Genomic DNA, 11,086 nt, shown 5'->3' with positions numbered 1-11,086 from the left:
TGCATAAGCAAGCATTTTTACTTTCAGTTCACGTTTTGCTTTGAGCTGTTTCTGCTTAGTTAGCTTTTAATAATAGTTAGAAATGTCCCAGACTATTGGCCTATACCTTGACTATTCTTTCTTGACTTACTGACTAGAATCGGCGCCACGGTTATGGCAAGTGGTTAACTTGAAAAGAGAGGCTACTAATTTTAATCAAACAAGAGTAAGAGCACAAACCATTGTGCACAGGAACAAGAACAAGTTGCCCAGTACTAAGCAATAATCTGTCTTCTTAACATTAATTCTTCTTCTCTAAATTTTAATTTAATTTCTCAAAAACTTTCTTGACTGTTTTTCCTACAGGGGTTTTTTCACTAAACATTAACAATTTACGTTATCATTGCATTTAGAGCAAACAGATTTATTCTTTAGAAGTAGTTACGTTAATTGGGAAAGTCATATTTTTTCCTTCATACTTAATGGTCATATGAGAAGTCGCAACTATATTTATTAAAGAAATACAAAAACAAACTAGCCCATTCCCAGTAACATACTGCACTCCTCCAGAGGATGGACGCCTTGCGCCATCCACCTCAGTAGGGCCTTGCCATTGCCAGAGTCAGGGGAGGGGCGCAGCAGAGGAGTCTGGCTTCAAGGACCTACGCCCCTGAGGACAGTCACTCTTCCAGTCATTGCCTTGACATTTAGGGCAGGGCTTTTGGGGTGGTCGCCTGGCTATTGGGCAATCCCATTTGAAATGTCCTTCCTCTCCACAATGGAAACAAGTCCCTTTTGTGGATTGAGGAGCATTTCATCTTCGTCCCTTTTCACCCTGGGAGCTTATTCCTCTAAGAGCAAATACCAGCACTTCAGTTCTTTTTCTGTCTCTGCACTCTTTCTCCTTCTTTTTCTCTTGATCTCTATTATAAAAAATGGAAGTAGCAAGTTGGAGGATGTTATCTAAAGATTGATCAGGGCCATATGCCAATTTTTGTAACTTCCTCCTAATGTCTGGGGCTGACTGAGTGATAAATTTGTCCTTTAAAAGTAGTTGGCCCTCTTTGGATTCAGGATCCACCATGGTGTGTTTTCTCATTGCCTCTCTGAGTTTCTCCATGAAAATAGCAGGGCTTTCCTGGGGGTCCCTGAATAATTTCTGAAACCTTAGAATAGTTAATGGGCTTTTGCTTGATTCTCCTGAGGGCCTCAAGGACCAACACTTGGAAATGGCTAATTTTTCAAGCATTTTGCTCATCATTTGGGTCCCAGTCAGGATCATTTCTGGGAACTGCCTGTGCTCCAGATGGATAATTGGGTTTGCTCCTAGTCTGTTCTGCTGGGGCAAGAGCAAGGTGTAGGTCATCCTCAAATTCCTCAGCTGCTCTTAGGGCTACTTCCTTCTCATTGAAAGTCAAAGTCTGGTTGAGTAATAGCATAATATCTTTCCAGGTGAGGTCAAACACCTGGTATATGTTTTGAAATACCTCAATATATTTATCTAGGTCCTCCGAAAATCTCCAAGTCTGTTTTTATCTGCCTTAGATCTTGAAGGGAGAAGGGGGTATGTACTTTGATTGGTCCAAATTCTCCTCCTGGCATCTCCTGGAGAGGTAATATATTTGATCTGCCTATTGGGGGCAGATGCAGAGAGGCCAGGGTATGGAGGACAGGAGGGCCGCTGTTGCACATCAACAGCAGATGGAGATTTTGTGGGTCGTCCTGATTCTTTCTCCTCAGTAGGTGAGTCCCCAAGATTTTCTCTCTTCATGGCAGATATCATAGCTAAGTCTACTTTACATTGTTGGCATAATTTGGGGTTTTCCCTTAGGGCAAAGAAAACCTGGATATATGGCACTTCATACCATTTCCCTTCCCTTTTGCAAAATTTATCAAGCTTTAAAATTGATACTTCCCTCTGGTGGCCAGGTTTCTCCATCAGGGAGTTTGTATTGAGGCCAGGCCTGGAGGCAGAAGAAAATGAGGTGCTTTTTCTTGAGTGTCTGTGGGTCAAATTTATCCCAATTTTTCAATATGCAGGTAAGTGGTGTATCTAGCATACCTGAGTGAGAAGAGAAAAAAAATACAGGACTCAGGTGCCCGCGCCGGAGAAAACTGTTCTCATTAGGGACATCTCCCTAAGCTTGAGTTTCCTTAGGGACGTCTCCCTAAGCTTGAGCTTCCTTATGGTCCAGAAAACCCGTCTCTCACCTTGCTTTGCCAAGAGTGTTTCTGGTCCCCTTTGGCAAAGTGCTAGGGTCTCAGTTTGCCCTGTGCCAGAGACCCTGAAAGGATTCAGACTTGAGGGCCTTACTGCTTTCCTCCCTGCCACTAAAAACCCACAGCAAAAGAGAATCATCCACTCTTCTTGTTGCCTTTTGCTCCTAAAGGAATCTCCTGAGGGTAAGGGATATTTACTGGTTGTAAGGCGTATAGTGCTAGTGCTTTCTATCAGAGAGACTACCAGAAGAGTTGATTCTAAAAAATGCCTCCCTCTAGCAGCTTAAAGAGAATATAGCACATCTAAACATTGGAGCGGTAATGGGAAATTTTAAAACAGACTAGTGAAAGTTACCTATGCACATGAGGGAACCTGGGCACCTTTTTACTAATTATCCTGTGTCTTTCTCAGTCCTACAACCTGAATTGCTAGTGTTTCTGACCAGCGAAGGAAGGGGAACATCCAGGAGGGAATGGATGCAGGGTTGGGAGTGTTGCGTAGCCCATACAGAGGCAAATGTAATTGGGGCTTTCCCTCAGTACCATTCATCTACCGTTCACCCTAGATGTCCCTTAGGGGTGTCAGAAAGGGATTCAAGAGAAAGGAACCTTAGGAATACGACTGAGTGTAGCCCAGACCGGAATTCCGCAGTTGTTCCAAACTCCTTCCTCCACTCCACGCATCCAAGGTAGATCGGGATTAGTGACACTGTGTACTCACACCAATTGCTCTCCAGGCCCAGACAGAAAAGTGGGAAGCGGCTTTGGCAGAACCCAACATGCCTGCTCTGTATGGAACAGGTGATTGAGAGCTGCCTAGGCCTGGAAACCTCTTACCTGAGTCTTGAAGAGTGGTGGCCGGACTTATTGCGTTTAAGTAGCCGTTGGGTGCCCACATCACCCATTCCAGAAAGAAAGAGAGAGAAAGATGCATCTCAGACAGACATGGGAGCGTGGAGAGGTGCTTACCTCAGTGTAGATCTTGGTGGGACCTCCAATCTGTTACCGCTGTTTACTGGTGATGAGTCCTTACTTCCCCGATGCTGAAGTATAACACCAGAGAAGCATGCCGTGGCAAGTTTAGAGTGGAAAATTGAAGCTTTATTAAAGGACAGTAGAAAAGACTTTTCCCAGAGGAAGAAAGGGACCCAAGAGGTGGAATCCGTGGAAGGGCAAGATCTTCACTCTTTTATAGCTAAGTTCTTCGTTCAGCTTTCCTGCATTCCTTTCACATTCCTGTCCTTTGTTCTGTTATCTTGCAGTGATGGAATGTAGGTGGGAAGGCCTAAAGGGTGGGAGACAAGTGGATTGAAGGAGTAATCTGGTCAGGAAAGGCTTTTGGATTAGCATCTCCATGTTTGCTGGGAGCTGCTTCATTAAAATTTCCTTAGGATGGGCTCTGGGCCTTGGGGACATTATCATTTCAATTCCCCCAAGTGCTTCTCTGATTTCCTTGACTCCATTTTCTATAATGGCCTCCACTCTTGATTTTACTCGATATTAGATCCAATTTACCTAACTACACTAACTACCTATCTGTAAATCTGGCTTCAAGGGGCTGTGGCAGTAAAAAGGGAAGGAGGATACAAAGAAGAAAGGGAGTGAGGGGGAAAGAAAGTCAAATGCAGCCACCCATTTAAATGTCAGGATCTCTTTTTACATTCTATCATTAGCCTCTATTACTATTCATAATAACCTTTATTACTATCCATTTAAAATCATACTTATTTTATAATTTAAAAGGTAACTATTTTTCCATTTAAAATCATGTCTAGAATTTTACTATTTATTTTCTATAAAGGGTTTGTTATTTTCTTTTTTTTTAAATATTTATTTTTTAGTTGTAGTTGAACACAATACCTTTATTTTATTTATTCATTTTTATGTGGCACTGAGGATCAAACCCAGGACCTCACACATGCTAGGGAAGCACTCTACTGCTGAGCCACATCCCCAGCCAAAGGGTTTGTTATTTTCGATAGAGATTTCTATCAGTATTTTAATCATATTGCATTGAATCTCTGACTAAATCTGAAAGGGTGATGCTCTTCTCATCATGCTAGCTGTTTTCAACTCAGAATGTAAAACATTGTTTCTTTTACTCAAACCTACCTTTCTCTAAAGTTGTTTGAGTAGATCTTTATGAAATTCTTAGATTAATTGGGGCTTTGTTAATTTTATACATGCTTTTACTTCTTAGTATGGCTAACATGTAGCAGATCGTTCAAAAGATAATTGACAATAAACTAAGGATAAAATCAGAAAAACATAACCAATGTAAAGTTTGGAAAGCATCACAACAGTTTGAATGATGAAGCTAACTGGCAGAGGGTATAGCTTAGCCGTAGATCGTGCACTTAGCATGTGTAAGACTTTGCTACCAAAAAAAAAGAAAAAAAGGAAAAGGTTTATTGAATTAAAGATTCCCTCATCCTAAGGTAACACCATTCTGTCAGAAGAAGGACAGGCATATCATGGGCTCCATTAGGACCATTTGTCTTGTGGTCAGGCGTCTCAGTGTACTGTTCAACTTGTCCCATTTGGGTTAACAACATCTTTCCTCTATGCTAATTATTTTATTGGTCACACCTTCCTAGGTGTGGGCTGCCAGATAAAATATGTCAGTTAAACTTGAATATCAGATAATGTTAAAAAATTTTTTTATTTTAGAGTAAGTATTCCCAATCATTACATGTTCAAAGTTTATCTGAAATCCAGATTTAACTGGGTAGATGTGGAGATATCTATATCTATCTATCCCTTCATTCTGGATATATATATTTCACAAAACCTTACTTTAGGAACTATCAATTCAATTTATTTTCTGTTCCCAATACCTAGTTCACAATTCATCTACTAGTTAGTGAAGATGAACATTTTGAGATTGGCTAAGAATAAAAATTGCATCTTGGAAGCCTTCAATGGCTTTCAGTCCACATCTTCCAGGATGTAAAAGATTAAGACATGAGCCACTCCACCTTCACACCCATGGGACAAACCTATTGAACTGTTCACTCTTATAACACTACACAAGGAAGCCTGACTCCTGGTGTAACAGCCTAGGAATCTATTCCTTCCCCATTTCCTTCTGATTCTCTGTGTCTCTTGCTCACCTGTGCTCTCCCCGTCTGTTGAGACCTCAGACACCAAGGGACTCATGCCTGCGTCTGGCAGTGTGCTCCTCTGTGTTCCCAGCCAGCATGTCTGACTCCTCAGATGTTGGCTTCAGCCTGTCCATGGCTTCCCACCCTCCCCTCCCACTGCTCAGCATTCTTACACCCCTTCCCACCACTGTGTTGCCTGCTGTGATCTTTCAGAACTCTGCATATTACAAACTTGACTTTAAGAAAGATAAGAAGCCCTGCCCCTTGGCACTGTCCTGGCACTCATATCTTGGCTTTAACCTTCTCCTATAGCACTTAAGTAATTTCATAGAACAACTTCAGACAAGGTTACTCTAATATCAGGAGAAATCAGGACAGAAATGAGATTACTCTGCAATCATGTATGAAGACAGACAAACATGAACATTATCCTAACCATGAAAAGGACCAACTAGATATGCCCCTGTCTCAGCTAATATGAGTAACAGCTGCTTCTCTATCAATTACAGATCTCTCTTGGTATATCCATGGGGCATTGGTTCTTGAGTTCCTATGGACATTAAAATCTGGACTCAAGTCCCTTATTAATGACTTAGTGTTTGCCTCTAACCTATGCAAGTTGGGCATGTTTCCCCCCATTGGGATGCTGCAGTGTATCCCAGCTCAGGGGAAGAAAACAGCAGGGCTTCACACTAGATTATGGATGGAGTATGGGATACACTTTCTGACTTCTTGGAGTTCAGTCTTTTAGTAAGACTTATTTTGCTTAAAGTTCTGTTTTCAGAATGTGTAGACAACAATTCTCAAATATAAAGTTCTTAACTACAAAAATCACAAATTATAAGGCAGTTTTGAAGTAGTTGTTCTTCATGACTCTTATCGTTTGCATCTGGAATGTTGTCCAAAGTCTCACATTGAAAGCATGGTCCCTAATTCATCAAGGTTCAGAGGTGGGCTTTTAGAAAATGACTGGATCCTGAAGGCTTTGATTTCTTCAGTGAATTAATCCATTTGATTGGACAGCTGAATGGACTACTGGGAGGTGGGACCTAGTTGGAGGAAGTAGGCCACTGGGAATGTGCCTGGAAGTTTATCTTCTCCCCTGCCATTCTCCCTGTACCTCTCCCCTCCCCCTCCTGCTCCTTCTCCATCTTGGCAGCCATGAGCCCTTCTGCTAAGATATTCTGCCTCACCTCAGGCCCAGGGCAATAGACCTAGCCAACCATGGACTGGAACATCTGAACCTGTGAGCCAAAATAATCTTTTCCTGCTTTAAGGTGTTTATGTCAAATATTCTGGTCACAGTGATGCAAAGATGACTAATACAATGACCATCTATGTCTCTTGTCCTCTCTTAGCACGGATAATCTGGAGTTAACCATAGAGCTAATACTTAGTAAATAAGTCCTGCGTGATTTTTCAGGTCAAAGGTGAGAGAAATGGATGAAGCATTTTGAGGAAACATTTTGTTCCATCTGTGGAGAGCTATGGCTCACATGTGTGGTTCACGTGAAAACAGCAAGTTGGTACAATAAGAGTGTCACATGTTACCAAGGGATTGGACAACCATCCAGTTATCTCATTCAGCTGATGCAATCCTGGAATTTCCTGAATGGAAGTACAGTACAAGTTGGAAGTAGAAGGGAGAGGCCCTCAGTTGGGTGATTAGGGCATTATTTCTAGCTAATTCAATCCCTCATCCTTCTCTCCCATTTTGTTTTGTTTTAGCATTTGTCTATGAGGTAGAAGGTGATCATAGTAACTGCTAATTTACATGGTACCAGACCCTCATCTAAGAGTTTTGCCCTATTAATCATCACAACAATCCAAGGAGGTAGGCAGCCTGTTTTTTAGATGAGGCAATTGAGATGCAAACATCTTATGTCATTACTCAGGTTGTGTGTTATCTCCTAGGAACCTGTTTCTTAGACCTGGTCCACTGTGAGTTATGCCAGACAGGACATTGCTATTTTAGTTGTTCAACATGCTGGTCATTAATTGTTAGCCTCAAAAATCAGAGCTTTCTTTTAATTAGATTTGGGATTTGATTTTTCTATTATTGTTTGATATTGCTGTTCATATTTTAAGATTGTCTTTAGTGGTTTTCCAGGAAAGAGGCCCCACTTAAGATTTCCACATCCACACACTTTAGGATTTAAAGAGTGGGACTTGGTGTTTTAAGATTATTTCCAGATAAAAGCAAATGACCAACTCTTAGTCATCTTTTATATCCATGATTGTGTTCGAGATTAATGCCAACATTTGCATAAATAAGAAGCCTCCTCCCACACACACACAAAACAAAGAATATGTTGGTTTGACATATTGACATATCAGGTGCCACACAATTCAAAATCAGAAAGTCCTTCACTTTCTATTATCGAATAGGAGTGAAGGAAAACATTAATATGTAAATCCTAGAGGCCACGTTGAAGTTGGGATTCCACTCAGCAACCAGGGTGTTCTGGTATAACAATTCCACTTGGTACCTACACCAATCAAAACAATGTGTGCCTACAGGTAAATTCACTGGGAAGACCAGGAACACAGAGCCTGTATAGACTCTGGGTGCAACTTATTTCCTGGATGCAGGGTCCCCTGGGAAAGTATCTAGCCAGGGATGGAATTAGATACTCAGAGTTAATCCTAGCCTGTTGCTCTTCTACAACTTCAGTGTACTCTGGAGACTCTTGTTCAATTCTTGTTCTCCTGTGTCCTGGAGTTACTAGAATGTTTCCAAGGGTAAAGTGGAGCTTTGACCTTACCTATAGTGCAGGAGCCCAGGGACCACTGTCCCAGCAAGGCTTCTGGCAAAAGACAAGTGCTATTTTGAGATTCCTTTCTAAATATTTATCAATATTTAACTCTGTTTTAAAGAAAACTTTTTAGCCTAACTAATGGAGAATAGTAGAAATCTCTATATTTGAATTAAGTGAAAAGTGTGATTTATAATTACATATAGACCATTGCATTAGCTTTCCGTCATTGTGACCAAAATACCCGACAAGAGCTATTTAGAGGAGAAGTTTCTTTGGGCTCTGATTTTAGAGATTCAATCCACCATGGTAAGCAGGCTACAGGAAAAATGCCCCTTTCAGGGCACAGCCTTAGTTACCTATCTCCTCCAGCCCCACCCTGCCTGCCTATAGTTACCACCCAGTTAATCCATTCAAACCCTGTGGATTGATTAGGTCACAGCTCTTGATCCAATCATTTCACCTCTGAATATTTCTGCATTAACATAGGAGTTTTGTTCATAACAACAATGAACAAAATCCAATTGATTCTTTTTTTTCAAATTTTTTTTAAGAGAGAGAGAGAGAGAGAGAGAGAGAGAACTTTTTTTTAATATTTATTTTTTAGTTTTCAGCAGACACAACATCTTTGTTTGTATGTGGTGCTGAGGATCGAACCCGGGCCGCATGCATGCCAGGCGAGCGTGCTACCACTTGAGCCACATCCCCAGGCCCCCAAAATTTTAAAATGTTGGAGATCCAACATGGCGGCGGGTGCAGAGAGATCAAGTCTCTGACCTCTTCAGCTGCGCGGGCATAGGGAATCTTAAACCGTCGAAATGCTGTTTGCTCAGGCTCACTAGGCAATGCTGAGTTGATGTGGATCTGGGGCAAACAGTCTGCGCCTCTCAGAACACACACCGAGCCCGGAGCAGCTGAATTCAGGCTCCCGTTCGCCTGCGTCTCACAGACAAAAACGCTGTGACTCAGCACTAAACGATCCCGCTGAAACAACTTGTCGGCTTTTCCTGATCCTGCGGAGGTTAATACCAACCGAACCTTCATAGGCAGTGGCCACAGGATTGAGACGGGGCTTGGGAGAGCCGGTCAGGACCCACCCGTTGCATCGTTCACCCGGCAAAGGAAACAAACTATCACCATTCGCATGAGATATCCCCATGGCAGAGAACTGACGTCACCAGAATGCTGCGGAGGAGATAACTTCATTGAAACCTGCAGCAACAGGTGTATAACCCCCAGCCCTCCCTCTCCACACAGCGGGGAAACCTCAAGGGCCCCTCCCATCTCTCCCATGAGCGCGATAGTCAGACCGAGGGAATCAGGAGGGTCCGGCGCGGGATCCCGGCTACCGCTCCCACCAGTGCTGACAATTGAGGTCTCTAGCACCAGCTACCGGGGGCGTGGCTACCGGAGGGCAAGCAAAATACACTGAGGGTACTCAGCCCCAAGCTCCACAACCTTAGGGTCTGAGGGAATGGCAAGCAGGGAGAGTGTGCCCAGTCATTCATGAAAATAGGGCTCCCGGGAGCAGCAGACCTGGCGTGTAGCCAGTATTGTGGTGAGCATTACCGATGAGCAGGGCCTGGCTGGAGGAAAAGTGGGGAAGTGACTAGACATAAGAAAGGGCCCTAGGCAATCAGGATTGGAGACCCGCCCAGTCAGGGAGGAGGAGCTGCTTCACAGTGATTGGTTCCTGCATATTGAGAGAAGCTTGGCCCAGTGGGCACAGCTCCACCTACTGGAAGAGAAGTTAATCGAACTCTAAGACTGCACTTTTAAATTTTCATTTTTTTTAATTTTTATTATTTGTTTTTTTAAATTTATTTTTATTTTTTTATTTTTTAAAATTTTTTTCTTTTTTTCTTTTGTCCTTTCATTTCTTTTCAATTTCCTTATGCCCCTTTTCTTGAATTCTACCTGTTTACTCTCATTCTCTTTAGTGACTTCTTCCCTTCCCTTCTAATACCTTTCCTCCCAAGCATCACGACGCTGTTTATGTGTAATTTACTAAATATGTATAGGTAAATGTTCCAAGGTGTTATATAGTGCTACCAAATCCCTAGCTACCCCCAAATACTCCAGACCATTCTCCTGTTAATATCCCTCGTCAATAAAGCAACCTTCCAAGATTGCCAAGAGATAACAACCTCAATACCATCACATCATTCAACCTAAATATAAGTCCCAAGACCAAACCGCAGACCGCTATATGCCATCAGAATCCGTACACAGTTTAGAAAATGAATGAATCTGCATTAAAGTTCAACAAAACTCATCATCTCTAGTCATAGTCTCCCATCACAAAAGATAGACCCCAGAGACACACAAAACCAAATAAATTTATAGGAGTAAACAGTAACTCAGCAGTCAAACAGAACAAGAAGTAACATGAGCAGCATGAAAAAGCAAGGAAGAAAAGGAGTACAAACAATGCAGGACAGCCTAAATATTCAGGAGGACCTAGAGGCATCAGAAAAATGGTCAAATAAAGAACTCAAGGAATACCTTAGACAGATGGAATGGAATCTTAAAGAGGACATGAGACAGCAAATTCAAACAATGAAAGAACACATTGAAAATGAATTACATAAACAGATAAAAGAAGCAAATAAGCGTATTTATCAGGAGATAGAGATTATAAAAAAATCAATCAATAATTCTAGAAATGAAGGAAACTATAAACCAAATTAAAAACTCAAATGAGAGTATCACTAACGAAGTGGAGCAAGTAGAAGCCAGAACATCAGATAATGAAGACAAAATATATCAACTTGAAAAGAGTCTAGCCAACTCAGAAAGGCTGGTAAAAAATCACGAGAAAAACATCCAAGAGATATGGGATAACATAAAAAAAACAAACTTAAGGGTCATCGGGATAGAGGAAGGTATAGAGGTTCAAACCAAGGGAATGAGCAACCTGTTGAATGAAATAATTATAGAAAACTTTCCAGAAATAAAAAAGGAAACGGATGTACAAATGGTAGATGCATACAGGACACCGAGCATACAAAATCACAGTAGACCAAC

The 11,086-nt window shown here is 41.7% G+C and overlaps 1 long non-coding RNA gene across 1 annotated transcript in view; it reads right to left on the bottom strand.

Moving 5' to 3' along the window:
- Positions 1 to 226: 226 nt before the first annotated feature.
- The window catches only part of LOC125613339, a 16,186-nt gene continuing 5,326 nt past the window's right edge, over positions 227 to 11,086 (bottom strand). The window contains exon 3 of the long non-coding RNA XR_007343870.1: positions 227 to 880. This is a non-coding gene — a long non-coding RNA (uncharacterized LOC125613339). The remainder of the gene's footprint in view (positions 881 to 11,086) is intronic.

The sequence above is a fragment of the Marmota marmota genome, unplaced genomic scaffold (genome assembly GCF_001458135.2).
Source record: "Marmota marmota marmota unplaced genomic scaffold, marMar, whole genome shotgun sequence".
Taxonomy (NCBI): Eukaryota; Metazoa; Chordata; class Mammalia; order Rodentia; family Sciuridae; genus Marmota; species Marmota marmota.
The sequence above is the reverse complement of the archived record's forward strand: the minus strand, read 5'-3'. Positions and strand labels throughout refer to the sequence as shown.